Source organism: Planococcus citri, chromosome 5 (assembly GCF_950023065.1).
Source record: "Planococcus citri chromosome 5, ihPlaCitr1.1, whole genome shotgun sequence".
Lineage (NCBI taxonomy): Eukaryota > Metazoa > Arthropoda > Insecta > Hemiptera > Pseudococcidae > Planococcus > Planococcus citri.
In genome coordinates this window covers 71,768,237-71,792,868 of record NC_088681.1, presented here as the reverse complement: position 1 = coordinate 71,792,868, position 24,632 = coordinate 71,768,237, and the positions used below count along the sequence as shown (strand labels likewise).

Here is a 24,632-nt window from a genome sequence, read left to right as displayed (position 1 = left end):
CGCCGTCGTCGCCGCTGTACCACGCTAGGTGGTAATTAAATCGGAATTATAAAGTTGGTCGAATCTTTCGAAAGCTTCCCCTCGATATTTGAATACGTAAATAAGTGACCGCCGGCGCGTCGCGCCACGCCGCGCCGGACGAGATCACTCAGGTTGGACCGGGTCGCGCCACGTCATCGTCGTCGTCGTCGTCGTCGTCGCAGGTCGGATTGGTTGTTGTTACCTATACCTATAGACCTATACCGATGTGGATGTGCTCTTTCTTTCTCTCTGATTTCTCTCTTTCTCGCTCTTTCCCGTAATAATTTAGCGTTAGCATTTACCGCGTCAACGTCGACGTCGCAGTCGCAGTCGCGGTCGCGGTCTCATCGTAGATATCGTAACGTATCGTATCTCGTTTCTACGTAGGTGCAGGGTGCAGGTATAGCTATGTTAAGCGTATAGCAGGAAGGAGCGAGCGGATAGATAGGTAGGCAGGTAGGTAGGTAACGCTACCACCACGTTGGCGATGGCGATGGCGTTCTCTCGATGCCCGGAGCGAAACGTTTTTCAATTTCGAATTGACCACCGCTACGCGAGCGGCCAGCCCTATTTCGGTTAATTACCTATTTTCAAGACCGCTCGCCCTTCACGTCACGTCGTCGCCTCGTAATCGCATATTCCTCTACTCTCGTAGTACAGTTTAGGAGAGGTAGGTAGTGGGTACTGACATTGCCAACCGCCAACACCCTCACCCTCAACAGTCGTCAGTCGACAGCCGTGCCTATTAACTCGTGTAGCGTGTAGCCATCATGTAGTCGTACTTGTACTCGTACTTGTATATCGCGTATTTGGACTCGCATGCTTTCAAGTACGAGTAGACACGAGTATCTCGACTTTACCTGTTCGCAGAAGACCACTTGTGGCAGCTTTGTCAACTGTTGCTCTGCAGGCCGCAGGCCGCGGGCCGCGGGCCGCGGGCTGCAGCCTGCCTTTACCATTACCATTGCCGCGCGTACCCGGCCGTTATCTCGAAATTTTCAATCGTGTTTTTAGGTAGATACTAGGTAGTAGGTAGTAGGTACCACGGTCTCGGTGTACTACCATATGTATGTCTATGTACTACGTCTACGCAGTGTACTCGTAAGTCGTAGTACATATGTGTACAGTGTACACATTACACACTAACGTAATAAATGTGAGAAGTTGCTGCTTGTTGCTGCATCGCTCGCTGTTTCACTTGTAACGTATTTTCTTTCGCGCCACTTCTCCTGATCGCGCCGCGCCGGTGCGTAGGTAGTAGCGAGTAGCCTAGTAGGTTTAAGTACCGTGCCTACTCCTAGTTGTAAATTAAGTTTTCGACTCGATCGAATAAGGCGGATAATTTGGAAAACGGCGTGAAAATTTATAACTTTTTTACCACTCGTTCGAACAAATAATAAGTAATATTCGGCGAACGAAGGGGAAAACAGAAGAAGAAGAAAAAGAAAGAAAACTGGTACCGCGTACCAAACGCGTTCTCATTCGGAACTTGAAAAACAGTAAGCACCGGGCTACCCGCTACCCACTACCCACAGTCCACACCCCGGACCCCACACCATACTTCGTACTTTGGTCAAGTTGTTCATAATTCCCTACTACGTGTATTGTGTATGTCTATAGATGTATGTACTATGTATATGTATCTCTATCTACAGATACGAGATAACGCTCCTCGAGTAGCGATTGGCGATTGCAAAGCGTTGCAAATTCGCCGAGTAAACATTTTGAAAAAATGAGCACGCCGCGCCGCGCTGGTTGTACTCGTACCTAGCACCATAGCACCTAGATACGAAACTAGGACTACGAGTAATCTGATACGAGTACACTAGTACAGTGATACCGGATACGGTCGGTCTCGCCAAACAAATTTTATGCATTTTCTAGTCAGAAAACCATCGGTCATGAGAGGGAGAGGGAGAAGGAGAAAAACATTGGTCGCAGTCGCAGCCTCTCATTTGTGCTCGCAAAGTCACCTTTCAGGTACGCGCACCTTAATTTCGCTCGATCGTGGCTCGGCTCAGCTCAGCTCTTTGGTGCAACTTCACTTGCAAGTGACGTAGTTTTCTCAGATACGAGTGCTTTTGTGAGTTTTGTAATGTACGAGTATAGGCTATGTGTACGTGTACGTGTACGTGTACGTAAGTGTGTACCTACCTACCTGATATTGGTATAGGTAATACGTAGGTATAGCTAGACCTACTGTGCACTGTGCACTGTGCACTGTGCAGTGTCTCGCGTATTATAAAGTACACGTAGGCTACTACACGTACGTACGAGTATGTGTACTGTGTAGGTATGTGCATGTGTGTCGTGTAAGAGTGTGAGAATGCGCGGCTAAGGAGCTAAAGTTAAAAGTCAACTTGCTTGGAAAAGTCGCGCGCGCCTTAATTCAATTTGCTCTTTGTTTTTCCTTTTTTCTTCGTATTTTTCCTTTCTTTTTAAATCTGTTGCTTTTTAGTTTTTGTAAGAGTTGACGCGTCGCCGTTAATTATTTATCGCCGCGCCGGTAACGGGTGCGCGGCGTCCGCGCGGTCCGTCGCACTGCGGGGCCGGGGCCTTAGCGAGGTGTATTCTGCATGCATCTTGGCGTCATCGCGTGTGGTCTGTGGGTGTATTTTGTATTTTGGCTATGTATAGCTGTACGAGTATAGCAGCGCTGATAAACGATAGTTAACCAATTTTATACCTATGTGTACGTATGTATGTATGTATGTATGTATGTACTATGTATTTGTACTCGAATGTGTAGACGTAGAGGTACGCGTGATTTTCCTATTACGAGACCCGAGTAGGTTTCAGTATAACGCTTCGGGTACTACAGGATGCGCAAAAATTTCGAGTACCCCGAAGAAAGTTTTTTTTCAAATTAAAAATATAGGTTTTGGCAACGTGAACGCCCAACGCCGAACCTCGAACGGCCTGAAATAGAAGTATATGAGATTGACTGTATGATCGGTGGAATGCTATCCTAATCCACCTGCGGCTAAGTCCAACAACCCATCATGTGCCATCATTACTAACGACTACGAGCATCATTTACTGTGACCGTGACCAGCCGAAACGTTTGGCGAAAAACTTTTCTGGGAGTAGGTAGGTAGTAGGTACTCTTTTTTTTTCTTTCTTTTCTTTTGTGCGCGCCCCGCCCGCGCTACGCCACGTCATTTTTACCGAGGCCGAGGCGTGCATAGTGCATCTGTTTGTTAATATCGAAGAGAAATAATCTGTTGTTAAAATTAGCTTTATGTCATCAACGAAACGGGAAAATCACAATTATTGCGACACTTGTGGCGGCATGGGCATGGGGCATGGGCATACTCGTATTTAAAGTGGGTAGTACGTAGGTGTAGGTACGTTCACGTTCCCTGGAGAATGCCTACGAGTACGAATCGGCGGGTCTATGCACTACGTATGCATGCAGTTAATCAACGTTATGCGATTAGGCTAATACGAGTACGACGAGTAACTTGCGCATTGCATTCTCATTTGTAGCCTTACGCCCTTACGCCTTACGTAGTTACTCTCTAAATTTAAAACAGTCAAATTTCACTGCTTAGCTTAGCAGTCACGACATTTTGCCTTTTTAAAAGCAGGATCGTAGCGGGTCACTTTTTTCACGAAAAGTCACTTTTCACCAAAAAAAGTCACTTTTTTCAGTTTTTTTTTTCGTTTTTTAAACAAAAAAAAAGTTTTTCATCGAAATTATCTTTTTTTAATTCATTTTCAAGGGATTTTATGCGAATTTTCTTTATTAAACAATTTCAGAATTTTAAAAACACAAATTTTTACTTTTCGAAACGTCAATTTTCAAAAGCTTTTGCCCTCGCTTCGCTCGGGCTTGTTTTCTTTTCTTTTTCAAAATAAAGATGGAAATAAATTTTTTTAAAAATCAAGTTCTAAAGCCAAAAAATAAACTTGTCACAAAAAAACATCGTTTTTATGCCTCTCAACGTACAAATTTTCAAGAGCTTTCGCCCTCGATTAGGCCTGTCTTTTTTCATTTTCAAAATCAACTTCCTTCAAAAAAACATCGTTTAAATTCTAAAATTTTAAAAATAAAAAAATGAACTACTCGTTCTCACATTTTTTTAAACCGGATTTTCCGGGTGGGACCAGGCGGGAGAATGAAGTAATAGTTTTTAGGTGAGATATCGAACGTTTTTTTGTTTTTGTTTTTCGATTTTTTGCTCTCCCGAACGTTGGAATTAGAAAAAAATTGGTCACTTTTTTCACTGATAAAAGTCACTAAAGTCACTTTTTTTTTTAGAAAAATTTGGCTACGATGCCTGTTAAAAAGGCAAAATGTCGTGACTGCTAAGCTAAGCAGTGATATTTGACTGTATTTCAAATTTAGAGAGTACGTACAACAACGTGACGTCGGTAGTCGGTTTCGGTACCTAACTACTACGTAGTCTACCTATTCCAAGGAAATTGATGAAAATTTTCAACGATCGTCGATCGTCGATCGTCGATCGCGCTTATTCGTTGATGTCCAAACCGGCTCGTACTCTCCAACAATCGAGATTTTTGACCAAATTCGAGAGATCGAAAACCTTCATTCCTAGTTGAAAACGCCCCCTCGGTAGACAATAGACAATAGACAATAGACATGCCCGAAACCTGGGCATATCTTCTGTGAAATTTGTAAAAAGTGACTCGTTCCCGAGAGATGGTACACTTTACACTATATGTACACGTACGACTACGAGTATTACGCGAGTTCTGCCCAAGTGCCGAGTGGTTGAAACTTTGCGATTCGAGTGGCTTATTTTTGAGTAAATTCGCGCGCACTTGCCATTTACGAGTATATACGATGCCAAAAAATCGAAAGGTGATATTGTATCTTCTGTGAAACTTTTTACCCACCCGAAAACGTAAACGTAAACGATTCGCAAATTCGCGTCTCGCATTTTAACAGTAATGGTCTGACGCGGGACTGAATTTACGAACAATCTTACGAGTAAATACATACTTACTTACTTACTTAATACCTCTTATCTTTCGGAACTGAGGCAGGTTTTCTAAAACAAATTGAGCACTGGGCACTGGGCAGTGCGCAGTAGCCGGAAGGAAAAAAACGCGCGTTACGCTAGGTACCTAACGCAGTTGAGGAATTTTTTTAGTGACTTGGGTGACTTTGAAATTCTGTCTTTACCCCGAATATGGTCGAAATTATGCGGCATTTTTTTCTCGCCATTTTTCTTATTCCACCCTATGCTCGCACCTCTCTATAGGTAGGTAGGTACACATTTCGTCTGGGCATACGCTATACTTGAGGTGTCCGCTGCCCCTATCAAGTTTACACGTACGATTAATCGACGCACTCTCGAGCTGATGTACTCGTATTGTACCGGAAGGAAATCTACATACCATATTGTTGGAGTTGCAGTAGCAGTACCTAGTTTATTAGTGTCGATTGCGAGCTGCGAGCCTGCGAGCCTACGAGGTACGACTATGTAAGTAGGTAGGTAATAGGTATTAGGTACCTACTTGTATATGTACTCGTATACTAGGTATGTATATATAGACTATTAGTGGGGGGGGGGCGATGGTACACCGTACGATTACGAGTATGTAGGTACACTGTACACTAGATTTGCCAATAATTGCGACGAAGCAGATATGGAAAAATTACGATCGAGTGACTCTAGTCAGTGCACTGTGCAGCATTGAGCATACGAGTACTCGTACTAGCGATCAGCAATTATTCAGATTCACAATATGGCAGTGGCATGGCAGTGCGGCACCAACAACCATACGTACTCGTACGGTGTATGGTACATGTGGTAAGTGTAAGTGGCCGGTTCCCGTTTGCGAACCATGAATAGGAAAATTGACAGCCGAAAAGCAACCCGTTTGCGAACCACAATAGGATAGAGATGGCGAAGAAAAAGAATCATTATGCTCATACATTCTAATTCAAAATGTACCCATTTGCGAACCAACCCCCAAAAGTAGGACTTTTGCGAACCACTCTGTTGTCCTTTTGCGTAAATATGATGAGAAGTAGGAGAATACTTATCATATTGCAATTTCGCTCCATTTGAAGGGTAAGATGGCGATCCAAAAATTTCATCTGAAAAGCACCCAAGGCTGGGGGTCTACATTTTCTCTGAGGGACTTTTTCACACCAATTTTAGGGTCTACGAATTCCTCAGGGGGACTTTTTTAATACTCAGGTCTACAAATGCCCCAAGGGACTTTTTCATCGCAATTTTTGGATCTACGAATGCCCCTGGGAAACTTTCTTATACCCGAGACTCGGAAATAAAAACGCCCCGCTTGGCTTGGATGCGAATATTCCCCCGGGGAATTCGTAAACCCACGACTGATATGAAAAAGTCCCCACAGGGCATTTCAGGCCCGAATTTCGAGTTCTTATTACACGCTAGGACTCAAATTTTGAATTTTCACTCCCCTCCCCACAGTAATTTTTTGTCAATAGATAGCATCTGTAAAGTGAGAGTGACCTAACTGCAAAATTGTGATTTTTGAGATACAAGCAGTTCAAGGCATGTAGATACTATTTTTTTAAAACTTCACTTTATCTAAGTACGTAATTGTGCATGGTGATTGTCCCATTCCACTCAAGATAGATTCAAATATCATATTTTCCTGCCATAGGATAGGGTCGTCTCATTTTTGTGGGGAAAAAATTTGCAATTTTAGGTCACTCTGCTGTTGAAATCTTAGTTTTGAAATGACCCTTTGAATATTTGTATAAGTTATGTAATGTAGGTGAAGTTTTATTTTTAAGCCAAAAAGGCGTTGACATGTTTACACCTAACTGGTTGGTATTGGTTCGCAAATGTCTTACATTGGCTTCAATATGAATCACTCGTTCGCTCGGAGTTCATTTCTAATTTGAATCTCGTTGGTTCGCAAATATCTCAGTTTTAGATCATTAATCAACGCAACAAAAGAGGAATAATAACAATAGGGTGGTTCGCAAACGTCCTACGCTCAGTGTAAGTACATCTACATACGTACGTGATACACAATACACATATTCCATTGAAGACACGATACGATACGAATCTACGCGTATTTACCGTAAGTTGAAATTATCAAATATTGCTGGAGTGTGCGATTCATGAGCGGTGTCGTCGTCGTCGTCGTCGTCGTTGTCAATAGCTGTTGGGTACATTGCATTGCATTTAAAAGCGAGGCGCGGCGCGGCGTAGCGTGCTGCAGCAAATAGCGGAGATGGACGTGTGATTTGAAAGAAACAAACGAATCGCGCGATAATGTTATAATGTTTTACGAGTAGCTGTGAAATATGTATGTACCTCTACACCTACACCTACACCTACACATGTGTATTTAGCCTAGCTAAAGATACGAGTACCTAACTACCTACATTATTAGTACGTAGATACAACCTAGACGATGTACGCGATACGCTGCACTTATACTCGTACGAGTAGAATACGAGTAGGTATTATATGTACCAAGTATCTGTTGCCTACCTGTTTGCTGGCTTTCAGTGTCTGTGTCGGAGTCGGTGTCAAAGGGCTGCAGTTTCCGGGGCTCGATACGAATAGCAATACAAATACTCGTACAAATACGAATAGGTATACGAAAATACGAATACGGCTGCGGATGCGGATGCGAATGCGAATGCGAATGCGATTGCGAATGGCGAGCGCGAGTGAACCGAACGGTACGCGTACAAGTACAAATACGAGAGCCGAGCGACGTCGGCGTCGGCGTTGCGGCGTAAGAAAAAAATTTAGCGATGTCGCGTCGCAACGAAGATGAAATACGATGTGCCGCGAGCACGGTGCTGACTCGACACTTATATAACGCAACGAGTCCCCACCAGCACCAGCACCAGCACCAGCACCAGCTCACGTAATGATGGCCGTGGACGCGAATGCGAATGAGAATGAGAATAAGACCACCCTTTGTATAGCTTCGGCATCGGCATCGGCATCATCATCGACATTATCGCATCCTACGTACGAGTATATCTACGAGCAGATTACCATCACCGCCACCGCCACAGCCACCGCTATAGCTGGAGCTGGAGCTGGAGATGGATCTACGTACATCGCGACTGCGTTACGCCTACTGGCTACTTGTTACGCGATTATTAGACTTACCACGATAATGTACATACTCGTAGCTCGTACATACCCACTGTACAGTTACAGTGTACGTAGGCTACGTACTTGTACGAGTGCTTATCGGTACCTAACTACCTATATCTATAGCGGAAATACATAGATGCTTGTTGGTAAAATTAGCGTACGCTTCGCCTCACCTCACCTCACCTCGCCTCGCCACGCCAAGCCACGTTTGAAAGCTCTAGAGGAATGATGCGAAAAAAAGTGAAATATTCTCATTTCTCACATTGAAACACATGTCTGTTTAATCGTTTTTGGTTTAATTTTTTGGCACCATACCTCTAGATCTTTCAAAAGATCTATAGGAACAAATTTAACGCCATAATGTGTTCAGAAAGTACATTAAATTATGGAATATGTGGTCAAACCGATCCGATCAATGAACAGGTTCCTACAATCTGAAGGAAATGGAAAATTCACCTCATCTTCTTATGTAAGTTTTACACAGAGTCCGAATATTTTTGTAACTCATTTTTTTCATCCGTTTTAGTTTGAAAATTTCTCACGTTTGATGTAGGGGATTAAAACGAAAGTTGAACGATGATTCATGCAGAGGAAACAATGGGCTACAACATGCCGTTTTCAGTTTCCATTTTGATAAATTTTTTCACGAAATTTCTCGCTTTGAAATAACAACAACCGTGTTTCCGAATATTTATGTAACTCGCAGTATGTACAATTTCGACTCAGTTACGGATAAGCCTATATTGTTCTAGGATCAATGCCGCGTCTAGAAAATATTTTTCAAAAAGTGTGCTCGAAAGCCTCCCGGGGGTAAGGGGGACCTCGAAAAATTGAATCAAAATTTTGGAGGGGAAAAAGTAAAGGGAGGAGGCTGTGTACTTATACTTTGGTTCGAGTTTAAAAAAAAATCGGCCGAGTCAGTCCTGAGAAAAAAATTTTCGATTTTTGAGGAATTACTCGAAAACTACTTAGAGTTGAGGTCCAAAACTCGGGGAAAATGCTTATCTCGGGGGTACCTAGACCTACGGATCACACGAGTTTCACCTCCAAAGCTCCCGGGGGCCGCTGAACTATCATACGAGTATAAGTACTTGTACTTGTCTTCCTAGGGCCAACGAACAAAATGGATACGTGGTGTGGAAATTTTTTATTCTCCACTTCCACCTACTTGCGTGTAAGTTTAAGTACCTACTACCTACTACCTAGGTACAGGGTGCCCAGAAATATCGAGTACCCCTAAAAAAGTTTTCTACTAAAATACTTTAGTTGGTCATAGTGAATGATACGAGTAATAATGATAGCGCATGATTGGTTGTTGGACTGGAGAGATAACATTCCACCAATCATACGCATCTATTTCACGTTGCCAACCTACGCGTATACGAGTATTTTTAATGAAAAACTTTCTTTGGGGTACTCGATATTTCTGGGCACCCTGTACCTAGACCTACCTATTATTGGCAACATGACCAGGGCCTTTAACCAAATCGATGGAAATAGCTAGATGGACAGTCTTATCTTATCTGATAGTCGGAATGAACATACATAATACCTACATATTGTATGTATGTAGGTAGGTAGGTAGGTATGCATGACTAAGCCTTGCGCGACAGGTGTTGCCGTTGATGCTCCACGCGGACACGACCCAAAGGCCAAAATCGAACAAAGAAACCGATAACACCTGGTTATAAATACTCGGAATTTACCAATGAATCAGAGCAGCCGTCACATGCCATGCAAAAATAAAAATTCTGTTTTCGCAAATTACAAATACCTAACGAAAACGAATACACGAAAAGATAGCGTCTCGTCTCGTCTAGACAAGATATAGATATAGATAATAATGCTCTAAACCAAACAATAAAGGAAACATCGCAGCCTTATCTTCTCTATTATATTCGATTACGCCGAAAGCAGTTATACTGAATACTGCGTGCACCACCGATGACGCAATGTGGATTGAGATTTGAAAATGATTCACTCGACGCTTGCCTGTCGGCTGTCACACGACTAAGAACCTCAATCCAATACATACGAGTAGTAAGTATGTAAAAGAACTGATACTACCCGGTGCAACAATATTGACGATGCACCCTGCTACGACTACCTGAAAATTCCTTTCCTATTTCAACGCGCAAAAAGATAACAACACCAAACACCAACACGACCGCCGCGCCGCGCCGCGCCGCGCCGCCTTATCTCTCTACGTACTCGTAGGCCTATTACAAATACTCGTACATCGTCGAAAGTGCGTCGCGTCGCAGCGAGGAAGACTGCCGGCGGCCGGGACCAGGGGCCACTGGATGCTGTGGCACTCTTGCGGGTGCCTAACTCAAACTGTCCAGCGCGAGCGCGGCGTTAGCGTTGCTCACACCGTGACCGAGGCGGATTAATACGAGTATAAGTACGCATCTCGGTGAAGAATACAAAGTTCGGCGCATTTTTTCGTACCAGTCATCGACTTGTGTCCTAGCGTGTGAGTGCGGGTTGCGGGGTGCCGGGTGCCGGGTGGTAATACGAGTCGGGTAGGAGACGAAGGTGTATAGATTTTGACCAGCGCACGTCGCGTCGCTCCAGTACAGTCACCGAGCAACACCTCGAGACGATTTCAATGCCCGATTCGCGCAGTATCAGAAAATTGCCATTTGTTCACTTTTTGTCAGTTTTGTGACATGTGACATCTTGTCAGGCCTCGCCGCTCATTGGCTGGAATTTTTGCCATTGTGCTGCCACTGTGGCAATTTAACAGGCAAAAATCAAGTACTCGTCGCTCATTGGCTGAACTTTGCCATTTCACTAGTTTTTTTTTTGTTTTTTTTTTTGGCCATTCGTGTTCACCTTTTGTCATGGCAAAATAAACTGACACCAGCGCGAATTGGGGGCAGAAGGGTTGAAGGAGAGGTCGGGTGGAAACGTTTAAAAAGGCCGAAGACGAGTTAAAGGTGTAATTAACGTGATGGAATGGCCTTGATATGTAAGTACTTACAGTACATATTATGGAAAGTTGAATGTTATCACTTCTGAAATTAAACGAAAAGAAAAAACAAAAAATGTTATTACATCGCTGCAACCTACCGAAACCAAAAAATACAAAATTTCGATGGGAACTGAAAATGGAAACCGAGACTGAAACCAAAACCGGAACATAGAGAGGATTCGTCATTAATCGACTGTTGATTGCTAAAAAATTGATAAGTACTCGTACTCGTACGTAAACGTAAGTATGCAGAGTTGATCATGCCTCAGCCCAACGGTACGCGCCGCGCCGCGCCCGCATTAAGCGCAACCTAATGTAATATTGCAAATTTTTGCAAAGCGGCGGCGAGGAAAAAAAAGAAGCTTATCAAAATCTAAAAATCTGCCTTAAGGCGTACTTGAAATCACCGATACTTTGAAATTTTGAGTGATTGGTTGAAAAAACTGGTGGAGAGGGGGGGGGTATGCTGGTCCGCCATTTTCTTGCGAAAGAGTAGGTATTTTTTATAACTCGAAAACTACGACATTTACAAAAATTTTACGAGAGTCTTTTTTAGTAGAAAATGAAAAATGATGACCAATTATTGTGCAAAAATCTTGAAATTTCACGCATTGCGGTAGAACCGGAGATATTGAAAAATTAAAAAATAAAAATAATGAAAAATATTTCGTTTGCGTGTTTTAAAAAGTATTTCGGGGTTCTGCAGCGTGAAATTTCAAGATTTTTGCACGATAATTGGTCGTAGTTTTTCGTTTCTTACTAAAAAGGACGTTTGTAAAATATTTGTAAATATCGTAGTTTTCGAGTTACAAGTACATAGTACATAGACATAGGGTAAAGTCGCCAGTAGTTGAACAGATTTTTGATACTTTTTGATAAAAAACAATCTATAGCTCAAGTTGATATTTTTTTGAAAACTTTGGTAAGTACATCTAAAAGAACACAGTTTTCCTTAAATTTTGATTTGTGTTTCACATTCGTAAGTGGATTTTTGAGATTTTTATGATCATTTCAAAAAGTGTCCAAAAACCCCCAGTAATTGACACGACATTCCAATAATTGACACCCCAGTAGTTGACAAAGTATTTTACAATTTTCATCCAAAAATTTTCAACATTTTGAGGTTGTTATTATACCATTTGAAAGCTAATGCGATACACTTTCTTTCTAACTGCTTTTGATTGAATCAGAATCACGTTTTCAAGAATGTGAAAAATTCCAATAATTTACGCCATATAAATAGATGTAATTTCTAATTCACTTTACAGCACTTATAGCTTCTTGAATATTCATCTCGTACTTTAATCAGACTATTTTGAATAAATCGGTAAAATAATGGTGAAAAAACATTAGAAAATACATCTTTTTATATGGTGTCAATTATTGGAATTTTTCATTTTTTAGCGCCAGTAATTGACACCCGGCTTATCGAGCATGAAAATGTGATTATGAATCAATCAAAAGTAGTTAGAAAGAAAGTGTATCTCATTAGCTTTCAAATGGTATAATAACCATCTCAAAATGTTCAAAATTGTTGGATATAGAAAAATAATTGTAAAACACTTACCATTAAAATTCAGCAAAAAAAATTCGCAAAATTTTCGTGGTGAAAATAAAAGTTGATAAAACGCAAAAAGTATGACTGATAATCATCACCTAACTCACGGCCAATAATAAGCGAGGTATGAATTAATTTTTAGTGCAATCAGTGTTTTCAATAATCACACAGGGACACCAAAATGGCGATTTTTGTGACGTAAGTGTCAACTACTGGATCATGTCAACTACTGGTGACTTTACCCTACCTATAAAAAATACGCTTTCGCAAGAAAATGGCGGATCAGCTTACCCCGGAAAAAAAGGTTAATTCGCAACTCGACCAAAGATTGAAACTATTCTTAGATATTAAGGTACTCGCATTGTGAAAATGGTCAATAATCATCGAATCTAGCTATTTATTGTTAGTCGAGTAAACTGCTGAAATACGAGTAGGTAGTAGGTACCTAACTCTTAATGCAACGCTGCAGTCGCAATCGGTGCGCAATTCAAATTCAAACGCTCGCTTTTTCTTTCAAGTGTGAAATTACTCGTACGTTCGTTTTCATACGCTCGCGCTCGCGCTTATTTATTCGCTGACGCGAAAATGTAATTTTAAAAACAAAAAAACTAAAAAAAAACACGGCCAAGACAAAGATCTGTTTGGCGGCAGCGAAGATTAAAATATCGGCGCGCAGGCATTTTTTTTGTTGGTAATGACGAAAGCGGGTGAGGTGAGGTGAGGTGAGGTGAGGTGAGGTGAAGTGGGGTATGGTATGGCAGCGTGCGGAAGGCGACGCGACATGACGTGACGCGAGTTGACTCATCCGAGTGCCGTATTTACGGCAAACTGAGTAGGCAATTCTATTAACACGCGCTTTACGTAGACGTACTCGTACTCGTACTCGTCGTACGTAAGAGTAGTGCCGCTGTATACGAGTACGAGTACGAGTACAATAATTACATAAATTATATAATTTGCGCGTGTACTACTGTACTCGTACGTATTTACGGTCAATCGAGTACAGTAAGTAATTTTATTCGCATTGCAGCTACAGGTAGGTTCGAGGTTCGAGCACACCTACTCGTATGTCCTATGTACCTTTAAGGTTGACAATGGCGGCTGTGACTTCGCTGCAAATTTTTACAAATAGAGAGTAGACGTGAATTTATTATGTACTATTACGTAGGTAGATACTCGTATTACCTATTACTCGTCAATCGTCACATATTGGTCTTTGGAGCTTCTCGTCTCGTCTCGGTGGTACGAAGCCAAGTGTTGGCGGAACGGTCGGTCGGTCGGTCGGTCGGTCGGTAAAGATAATTGACTTTACAAGCTGGTTTAGCTGCTACAAACGCTTTACCCTGAACCGTCTGCCCTTCTGCCATACCGCCATACCTATTTGGTACCCAATAACTAAAATACCAATACACGCGTACAAATCGCAATTGACGCATTTGCTAGCAAAGTATTTGGCGAGTAAAGAATAACGACTAACGACGACGTCGACGTCGACGTCGGCATTGTTGACAAAACGACGACGACGAGCATAAATAGTCGCCAGTATAGCATGCGAGTGATACTTACCTATCTACCTCTATCTGTTTCTGTATTTTCTATTGTATGTATTCGTATGTGCTATGTACACAATACGTACACATACACATATCACATCACATCACATCACATCACATACTAGTACTAGTATTAATACGTATGGTCGTATGTGTAGAGTCGTAGACGTACGTAAACGTATATGCGCAATTGCGCAGCAATACGATGTACGAATATGCGAACACAAAATCGGATACAAACGTTGTTAACGTGTCCAGTTATGGAGTTGTCATTCTAGTTAATTGCTTGGAATAGTAATCAGTATAAAACCGCAATACGTAAGCGTATTATTCGTCGCGTCACTACCCTTAATAATGTGCGGCGCGGCGCTTACTCGCGCATTATGGCTGGTTTGGCTATTGGCTTCGGAATACGGATGCCGAAACCGATGGCAAAACATTTCTAATCTTTTTCTAAAACAGCTTGGTTAGCGACAGCGGCGAAAAAGAATCAAAAAGACGACCATTTTTTTTTCAATCGAAAATTAGGTCTGCCATTTTTGAGGGTCTATTTCTACCCTCCAGGGGCACTAGGGTGAGTCAGCTTTACATGGGAAAAAATTTTTTTCCACTTTTTCGAAGTCTTACCCCCTAAAAACGTTCATTTATGTCTAAAAAGACATCATATAAAATTTCAGCCAAAAAAAATAATATTTACTGGTGGCGCAGATGAGTTGAATGTTGAGAAGTTAGGAGCGCGTCGAGCGAAAACTTCCCACGGTTGCGCGCCGGGGAATGTAGCGTTGCGTTCCCTCGCTGGATTGAAGCAGTCTTACAAAACGTTACCCCCTCTACGATGCATGATAAGTAAGTCTAGTCCTTGGTGGGGTTCTTAAGATGTTATTAATGGAGATTCAATAACAATTTTTCAATTACAAAGCTGATTTAAGGTGAAAATACGAAAAATTTGAAAAGTAAAAAAAAAGTATGAATTTGAGGCTGTAATATTCTATTCTACTCAGCAACTGTAGGAAAAAATGTGTGTAATGTAGATATAGGATGAATTTACATTGAAAGATGGCTGTTTTATAAGATTCAGCACTTTCAGTTCATGTTTTATAACTATTATTCCTTTTAAAGCTGTTAATTAGTGAAAATGGAATGTTTTGATTTCTGAATTCCACAATTTGGGTTCAAATGAATTCTAAAGCCGAAAAATCATAATCAATACTTTGTTGTAGTTGATTTAAAGATCCAAGAAAGATTGGAATCACTTGATGAGTTGTAGTGGGGATGCCACTCTCATTATAGTTGCGCCAAATGAACCCCGTCAAGCTTCGTTGCGTTTCCCGCGGCGCCATCGTGGGAAGTATTGTGCTTGCGCGCGCTCGTATCTCTCAACATTCAACACGTTTGCGCCACCACTAAATATTAATATTTTTCAACAAAAATTTAAGGGGTTCCATTTGAACCAAAAATGAACATTTTAAGCGGGTAAGACTTCAACATTTCAAAAAAAATGCAACCTGACTCACCCTAAGGGGCACCTACAATTTCGAGTATAATACGCGTACCGCGACCGTATGTATTTGTATTATACGACTAAGACTGCTCTGTACGAGTATTTTGATTACCTACCTATTTTTCTTTTTAGTTTTTCACGCATTTGGCCAAAAGCTCGTATCGCTGCGAGAGTTTTACCAATGAACTTATGTGTATCACCTAGAGTATGGTACCTCTACCTACGTAGGTCTACGTACTTTGTTGAACGATGCTGTGGTCGTAGTGGCAATCGTAATCGTAATCGCAATCGCAATCGGCTGCCCCGCATCGCGCGTCCTACGTATGCTACATTAACACTTTTGTGTCGTATACATATACATGGTCGTCGTAATCGTTGGTAATTACCTAGCAAAGTGCGAAGGTTGAAAGGTTGAACGATATACGCTTATACTACGAGTATGCGATACGCGATACGCGGTAATATGTGCCGGTGATATGCGGTGCGCAACGAGGCGGCTGCGGCTGCGGCTGCGGCACTCAGCACGTTAAACGAGCTTTTATAATGGGCGACAAGAAACGTCAATTCTTGACAATTGACCGAAAACAGCGGGAAGCTGTACCGAGTGCGAACTGCGAACTGCGCTAATGCATATACGAATACACCTACTCCCTCGCTCGTACCCTTACAGGCGTTCAAGTGGACTGGACGTTCAAAGTACATACACATAAACAACCAAGCCTCAGAGTATTATATCATTATCGTTATCGCCACCGCCACCGTCATCGATGCGATTAATGCGTCGAATTATTCGACCAAGTTACCACAGAAGGAAAGCGCCACGAGGGCTGTCGATGTCGGCTGCTGACTGCCCTATTTCCCGATTACGATTACGATTACGATTACGTACGAGTACAACGTACCTGACATGCCGGTCCCGGTAGACGCAATATTACGCATTTCAGTAGCGAGTAGCGACGCTTTGCCTCGTGATCTTTTACCATCGTCTGTACAGTGTTTTCGCTTCCGCGCAGCCATAGCCATAGGCGTAGGCAGTAGGCAGCTGCCAGCTTAATTCAATAACCAAAGACGATTCGTCTTTCGTGTAATCGAGCGTTTTTCAAGCACGTCACAGATTTGCGATTTGAACCCAATGGCCCAAAACCGCTGCGCCGCGACGCTGACGAGTGGAATTTTTGCAGATACCTTGGCTACTCGTTTCAACCTACTCCTACTCGTGACTTAGTACCTACGAGAGGAGTATCGTACTCGTATGCAGGAATTGCAGGAATTGCAGGAATTGCAGGAATTGCAGGAATTGCAGGATGCACGAAGAAAACTGAAACAAAATTAAAGTACCGAATACCGAAAGGTGGTTTAATTTTTCAGTCAGCTTGTATAATGTATACTCGTAGAGTAGTAGATGCCCGCGATGACGGCGACGGCGACGGCGACGGCGACGGCGACGACGTAGGTAGTGGCAGATTTGAAATACGATATCACGATGCCGGCTCATGTTCATTTTCAAGAAAGCTTGCACAAATAAAGAGTCAGTGTCGACAGTCGCCTGTAATATCAACATTTTAACGCGCAAACAAATCTCTTTACCAGTTTCACGATCACGTTTTTTGGTGTAGCAAAATAATACACGCGTACGCCGTACGCCGTACGCCGTATGTATACGTGTGTCGGTCGTGCGAAGGTAGGGTAGTACGAACGATACCATACGAGAACTTACACCCCGCGCCAGGCGCCACTGTCCAATTTTTGTATCATTCTACAATTAAGTATCATCGTCTTTACTTAACATTCCAAAAATACATTATAGTGCCAACTGTTACGCCGCCGCCGCCGCGCCGTATATACGAGTAAATAAAGCATAATACGTTTCCAAACGGCACCACCAAGTCCATTTTCAAGGTTTGTGAAGTTGCAACGCCATCCCCACGCCATCGCCATCTACATAGCATAAAGTCGCCGCCCAAAATGGCTGATTTTTGATATGTTGTGCCCGAGGGTCTTGGCTACGGCTACGGCTACAACATATCAAAAAATCAGCCAACTTGGGCCATTTCTATGTACATACATTTCCAAACTGAACTACGGTACCGTGAATTTCTTATCATTATTTTTTTGGACTTGGTGCCGTTTGGAAACGTATGCTTCAAAATGTATTTGTACATTGCATTGTACTCGTATTGTACATTGTACGTGTAGGTATCAGTACATACGATATTCGCACTCGTACTCGTACTCGTACTCGTAAATGACCAATCAACCTCGTTGACTTGACATTAATTTTATCTTTTGCTTGTTTGTTTTTTTACAGAATGACATACGATAAGCCGATGTGCCTGGAGATTAGAGCATTACCTACCTAGACCAACCTACGTCGCGTCGTACTTATCACCAATACCAATACCAATACCAATACCAATACCAATACCAATACCATCAGAAGGTGAGTGAATAGGAATAGCGATAGCGGTGCATTCTACCAGGTACCTAGTACCTATAATATTATTAGTAATACATATTTTCAAGTTATACCTAGTTGCACTAGAATTCATGTAGGAGATTGTGTACTAGGTGTAGGTACAGGTAGCTATAGCTACATAGCTAGGTACGGTTTGATGTGTAGCGTGTAGTGTGTAGTGTGTATAGTGTGTTGAATCGGTGCGCTTGACATGCGACTCGCGTAACAAACGAATTTTGTACCTTACTTGCGTACCGCGTATCGTTATCGTAGTCGTAGTCGTACGAATAATTCATACGCGGTAACGATTTACGAGTACGAGACAACGGGAGTGATTCCTGATTCGAATTTTTTGTACGTCTGCTGCTATCGTGCGATACTCGTATTTTCGTATTTCGAGTAGGAGTTAATATAGGTGGTACTCCGGCAGCTGAAAGTGGAAAAGTTAAACTAACTTTTTGTCGCCGCCGCCGCCGCCGCCGCCTGCACCCTCCCCAGCGCAGCCCAGCGCCCCCTCGAGTTGTGATTGAATTGTCAACTGTACTATCTGCGTGTACGTTTACGTATGTGTTTGTGTTTGTGTGTTGTACGAGTACATGTGTATTCTGAAGTAACTTAAACGACTAACTGCGAGTATACGTGTATGGTACGCTGTTGTTGTCGTTTTTCTTCTTTTACTTGGTAGGTAGGTACAGGTAGGTCTAGGTACAGGGTAGTAAGTAGGGTACCACTTCTACCTAGTTCTTATACCTACACAATATTATCTTCTCGATACATTTGTCGGATTTTTACCAAATTCAGCCGAGACTTTCATCTTAAGTTGAAAGTTGTTGAGATTTTTTTTTTGCTCCGGAGGTGTCCCTAGAAGCGAAAAATGGACCCTCAAAGAAGAGGCACCATTCCTGGCGTGGCGGGTCTTTGGTTGTAGCCCCTGCCCCTGTCCGATCTGTTTTTATGAGAAATGGTCCAATCCCACCCAAAGTACGAGCATCTCGACAATTCCGCATCGATCTACCAAAATCCAACATCACTTTTAGGATTGTGCTCAAGTACCTGCTACCTACATACCTAGTACCTAGTACCTGTACTGTCTACTTCCTATCTTGCATGTCCGAAGACCTTGACCGGTGTGTTATATGTACGAGTCGAGTATGTACCTTGTACCTATACCTATGTACGAGTACGAGTATTTTCGTTATTAGGCAGAAGAAGTATACCTACATATAACGAAAAGAACAAGTGATTTTCGACAATTTTGATTTACGAGTGTTTGCCGCGCTACGCTCGGGCAATACGTACACCTAAATACGAGTAGGTAGTAGGTACATACACAATACACATAGGTATGAGGTATGTTTAAAAAATACTGTTTCTTCCTCACGTTGTTCAGTCGAATAAACTACTAGGTATTACTTACTTGTCGTATAGGTATTAGGTATGTAGGTACTTTGTACGTCTATGTGTATGTCTATGTATACTAGTACTCTTTATCTATACGTAAACGTATGGTGTACGACTGTAGGTAGGTTACGTACATATCGTTGGAGCGAGCCCGACTGCGAATCCAACTCCTAACTCCATATTGAAAGCCACCAGCCGCTGCCGCTGCCGCTGCCGCTGCCGCTGTCGTTAGCGCTAACGCTAACGCTACCCCTAAATTGAAATCCTTTTACGCGCTGCATTGTCTATTCGTAAAACCACTCAATCTTGTAAATCCCTACGCGTCCGCCGCGCTGACTCGCGAGTTACAATACAGAATACAATACGTAAATATGTAGGTACTCGTATAGGCTATAGGTAGGTAGGTAGCTAAGTACTCGTTATTCGTGCGATTTTGCGTATGTATGTACATACAACTCTACGAGTACGTTACAGAGTGCTGGACTGCTGGAATGAATGAATGAGGAGGGTGTACATGTGTGCGTGTGTGCGTATTTGTGGGTATGGTATGACTACTCCTACGAGATACGGTCGAGATAATGTGATGATGCGATGTGGTGCCTGTGTGAGAATTGGAATACGCGTCATTTGTGTAGTGTAGCCGCTAGCCGGTGTGTTCTGTGCTATCGTTATCCATGTAGTATGTACAATGTGAATGTACATTGTACATATAGACGTGCCTACTCGTAAATTGTATTTGTAGGTAGGTAGGTAGGTCTAGGTATTAGTTGGACAAGACGAATTTGCACGATTACGCATAGTTCCGATTTCGGATTTGGCCGTCGCTCGGTTCCCGCGATTTCGCCTTTACTACGAGTAATCAATTCAGTAGCAGAGCACCTACCTATCTACTGTACTACCTACATACGTTTCTTCCCTTCCTTCCTTTTCCTTCATCTCGACGACATACGAGTATGGTATGGCAAAGCGTGCAGCGCTGTAAATACGCGTACGCGTACATTAGTATACATTACATACTATATAAATCTATATACACCGCTACGTTAACCTATTTTGTATTTCTTAGCAGGTTCGGGATATTTTGCTGGATAATTTTGAAATGCCACGAGAATTCGAAACTCGCATTAAACGCCGTTGAAAAACTTTGAAATAATATAAAAATATTACGAAAATACCCGCGTCTTTTAAAAATCACTCGTAAAAACGTCAAAAAGCGATTACATTAAAAAAAAAAAAAAAAAAACACATAGAACGTCGTTAAAATACGAGTACCTGAGTTAAAGACCATAATTATAAGTATGTAAATACTAGAAAAGCATTCTAGTCTTGAAAAATTTCCTGAAACTCGTGGCCATTTTCAAAAAAAAATTGGAAAAAATCTAACGAAAGTCGTATGAAATTTCATTTAAACGTGTTGTAAAATTGTGAAAAATGACTAAAAAGTGATGTAACGGGGTTTCAGCGAATTTTGATGAAATTTAGTTAGAATCGCACTAAACATTTTTGAAACATGTTGAAAATGACGTAAGAATACTTGAAAGGCGTTTAAATGATCAAAAACCACCGCGCCGCGCCGCGCCGAAATTTTGGAAAAATTTGTCGATTCGGGTTCGGTAGCAAAAATTGCGCAGTTTAGATTTTTGAAAATTGTTTAAATACTTAGGTACACGTACACGTACACATTATGATGAAATTTCTGCGAAATCGAACGAAATTTAGCTAAAATTGCATAAAACGACGCGACGACGCGACGTCGGAACTTTGTTGCTGCGCGTTAGAATTTAAAACGACCAGAAATTGATAACTACCTACGTAATACCTTTTTACCTATAGTCCTATACCTGTAGGTACGTAGGTACTAACATCTCAGAATCGGAGTAAGGCTCTCGTGAAAATTACGCGCGTAGATGACTGGCCACTGGCCACTGAGTAGTGAGCATTATCAAATACGCGTAAAATTCAATAAAAATATCACCAAGTTGAATATAATTTGGAAGAATTTGCGCGAAGCATCGTCAACTTTTTGCTCGAGTACCAAGTACCTACTGGGTGCATCTGTATAGAAATAAGCTATCGAATAGACGCTTTATTCGTACCCCAATACCACGCAGAAAGTTTTTTTTTTTTTTTTTGTTAAAAATAGGTACGTCTACGTAATGTACATATGTAGTAGGGTAGACAGAGACACTAGACAGGCCGGCCAACTCAACGACCAATCATGCGTTATCAATTGCGTATGATTAGTACCGGGTGACCAAGAATAATGGATTTCGATGTTATCAAAAGGGAGAGAAAATTCCCACGATGAAAATTAGAAAATTGAATAATCATGTAAAAAATGAGCATTTCAGTGATTGTTTCAATGAAACACGAAATAATCTTTCATTTTGCATCGAAACGATAATTCGAAAGAACTTTTTCTCGATTGTTACTCCATTTTCCAATTTTTACTTAGGGAAATTTTTTTGCCTTTTTGACTTATCAGAACATTTCAAACCCCATTATTCTTGGTCACCCGGTACCTAGACCTACGAGTACGACTACAAGTAGCTTTCTTGCTAGCAACTCGTACTCTCGTAGTCGTAGGTAATAGGTAGGTACGACTATTATGAATTGATTAACGCGCTCTGTTGTCGCACTATGGTAGCCAATGCCATTGTACTCGTATTCAGCGACGCGTTGTGAATTTTCAGCGTAAGGGCGTAAACAAAAATATGCGTCAGCCAAGTTAGATGGCGCTTCACGTGCCACCGAGTAAAGCTTAAAAATGTAGCCTACACCTAAGTAGAGTACACAAACACATATAGAATAGAAATGATATTTCGTTCATCGTTGCGCTAGGTGGCGCGGGCGTCACAATTTTCAGTACTCATTACTCGTAGTCGTACCACTACGAGTAGGTGAAGAATTCTGAATTTCTGACTCTGACGATAGGTACTCGTACTCGTACTCGTCGTCGTATACTTAGGCCCGTTATTAATTATAAACGTTACTTATACGAGTAGGAACTGCTCGGCCAAGTAGCGGATTTATTTTCAGTTTTTCTAGCAAACGAATTAAAAATTTCATATTTTCAAAATACCTAATACATAGGTAGTATACTTACGAATACGTCTTTAGGATCCGATCTCTCGAGTCAATTATTTAATGATAGATCCGCTGTTAAAAATTCAATCGTGACTGGAAAATTAACTTTAAAAATCATTACTTTTACCAAGGTGTACGCTCAACGCTGTACGTAGACGTACTACCTAAGTACCTACTTACTTATGTACACTTGAAAGATGTTAGTGAAATTGCCTAACCAGTTTGCCGTAAATACGCGAGTCGCGAGTCTCGAGTCTCGAGTTGTAGTACGTCTACGTACCTAAACCTACCTACCTACTCATATTTCCCACTCCCGTCCGCAACCGTGACTTACTTAGGTACTTAAATCTCTCTAGTTACTTCGCTTCGGGGTTCAGGGTTCCGTGGGGGGGGGGGGGTGTCGGTCGCTTGCTACAGTAGCGAGTGACAACAGATCGTCGACGCTACGAAGCATCTGAAATTCTTCGTATATACTCGAATTTTCCCTCGGTGCGGTGATTCCGCAATTTCTGCTGCGATTCTGCTGCGTGACCAGCCAAGTAAACTGTCCTTCTACCCCCTTCTAAACTTTTTACGTATGTAAGTACGAAGAATTTTCTACATGTATAAGCTGTTGGCGCGGCGCATTGGTTTCAGTCGAAAAAGTAATACCGACATACTAAATAACTCGTATACAAAATGTCAAATTTCTAGACGAGCCCTAATCCTACCCCCAGAACTCCGAGCTTAAAAATTTCTCGTTTAGGTATATGCGTCGCGCCGCGCCGCGGGAAAAAAATCAATTTTAATTTTACACTGTCTCGTACCATCTTTATGAAATCCTATTTCAATTCGAAGGAAATAATTAGATAGATAATAATTGAATCGGCGAGAACAGAAAAGGACCGAGTCGCAATTTTGGAAAACATTTTTTTCACGGATAGGTATGTGGGTTTTGAAATACGGCGAATCGACAGGTGATGTCAGATTTCCGCAAAACTGCCGGGAAAGTGGTATTTGAGTGCAAAAAAGGGCCGGGTTCGCATCGATGACTTTTTTGTTAAATTTTTTGAATTCCTCGAAAAATAACGCAACATTTTCGAGAAGACCACTGAAAAAAGACGAAAAAATTAACAACGTGGGCAAAAAGTTTTACACCTCGAGGGTTTTTTAGTCAATTTAAACGAGATAGCAGTGTGTAAGTGGTGTATTTAGATGTAGAATCGAGCCCCATTCGTGCCCGAGCAATTTCAAGAGAAATTTTGGCGATTGAGTGCAGAAAGGGTCCAAGTCCCATTTGTTTAGGCAGCAACAGCTGCAGCGCCGGCGCACGTGGATATTTTTTTTTTTTCGTAACTGCTAAAAATTGTGTCTCGGGTTCTCTTCCAATGGCCTCGAACATGTTAACCAAGAATTTTTGATTTTCGATCCAGATCAGTTTTTTAAAACTGCGAAAATGGACTTGGCCTCTTTTTGTTCTCACCGATTCGATTATTTTGAAGAAAAAAAAGCTTGGAATTTTTCTAATCGCTTAAAATTTGATTATTTATGCGATTTATGCGAGTACGAGTAGGTACTTACATAAAACTACTTGGTGACCTCCTGAACAAACATTTTGGGTCGCAGGCGACGAGCAACGCGGGGTAGGGGCTAGTGAGAGGTTGAACGTGAACCTGAAGACGACGGTTCGAACGTTTTCTCGTGAAAGTAATATTGTATGTACTTACTGTACTCGTATGTACCAATGTACCATGTATGTGTACATAGGTATGTTCTTACATTATACTTATTTGTAATTGGGAGTACCTACTACCTACTACCGGTACCTACGAGCGATGATTTACAAAGATGAAAATTTAAAGTTGGCTGCGATTTTTTTTCGCTGGCTGTTGCTACAGTCGTCGCGTCGGTTCACTAAACACATTGTACGTCTACTATACGAGTGTCGAGTATACCTACAGACGAGGGCGACATCACAATATACGAGTGTCGAGTATGTACATGTACAGT

General features: G+C 41.8%; 2 protein-coding genes across 6 annotated transcripts in view; one reads left to right on the top strand and one right to left on the bottom strand.

Moving 5' to 3' along the window:
- The window catches only part of Mip (Myoinhibiting peptide precursor), a 35,533-nt gene extending 27,658 nt beyond the window's left edge, over window positions 1–7,875 (bottom strand). Inside the window, exon 1 of one of the 4 annotated variants that reach the window (XM_065369009.1) lies at window positions 7,488–7,875. The gene's annotated coding sequence lies outside the window, so the exon portion shown is untranslated. The remainder of the gene's footprint in view (window positions 1–7,487) is intronic. The other 3 variants (XM_065369012.1, XM_065369011.1, XM_065369008.1) reach the window with 3 other exon arrangements.
- Window positions 1–24,632, top strand: part of LOC135848917 (uncharacterized) — a 112,540-nt gene that overhangs the window by 48,020 nt on the left and 39,888 nt on the right. For both annotated transcript variants that reach the window (XM_065369014.1, XM_065369013.1), the window contains one exon: window positions 18,009–18,140. The gene's annotated coding sequence lies outside the window, so the exon portion shown is untranslated. The remainder of the gene's footprint in view (window positions 1–18,008; window positions 18,141–24,632) is intronic.